Genomic DNA, 803 nt, shown 5'->3' with positions numbered 1-803 from the left:
TGTGTAACAAAAAATACTATTGCTTTAAAATCTTGTTTGGTAAATTTTTTTAATAAAATTATTTTTTTTTTCTTCGTGCATAAATTTAATGTAATAGTGGAGAAAAAAAATTAAAAAATGATAATCATAGTTCCTTTGATATAAAAATATATATTAGCACTTAATTAAGAAAAACTGTAATAAGAAAACTCTTAAGTTTTGTGACCTGCTAGGGTTTATTTGTGCTCTACTAGGGTTAGTTTTCACAAAAGTGACTGTGTGAGATTTCAAATTCTAATTGTGATATTGATTGTAACTAGGGCATTCAATCACTTGATTGCATCCTGACAACAATAAGTGCTACTAGAGAGACGGAAGAACCAAATCATAATGAAGGAGAGGAAGAAAAAACTGTCTTCCTGGAAGATGAGGACGTGAGAAAGGGAATAAAGGGATGTGCTAGGAGTGTGATTGGGAGATTAATGGCTGATAGGAGTTTCGGCATTGGTACGGTAGAGGCGACGTTCAAGGCAATATGGAATCATCCGGAAGGATTAAGAATTAAAGCACACGGAGAAAACATATATCAGTTCTTCTTTGCTAAAGAAGCGGATGTTATAAGGGTAGAAAGAGGTTCTCCATAGTTGTTTAAGCAATACATGATTCATCTTAAAAGATGGACACCAGAGATGCTTATTGAAGAAGAGGATTATTCGTTAATACCGACTTGGATCCAAATGTGGGGGATGCCAGAATATTGTAAAACAATGGAGGCAGCCAGGAAAATTGGAGGAAGACTGGGAGAAATATTGGAGGTTGACACC

The sequence above is a fragment of the Arachis ipaensis genome, chromosome B09, assembly GCF_000816755.2.
Source record: "Arachis ipaensis cultivar K30076 chromosome B09, Araip1.1, whole genome shotgun sequence".
In the NCBI taxonomy this organism is placed as follows: domain Eukaryota; kingdom Viridiplantae; phylum Streptophyta; class Magnoliopsida; order Fabales; family Fabaceae; genus Arachis; species Arachis ipaensis.
This window is presented reverse-complemented; position numbering follows the sequence as displayed.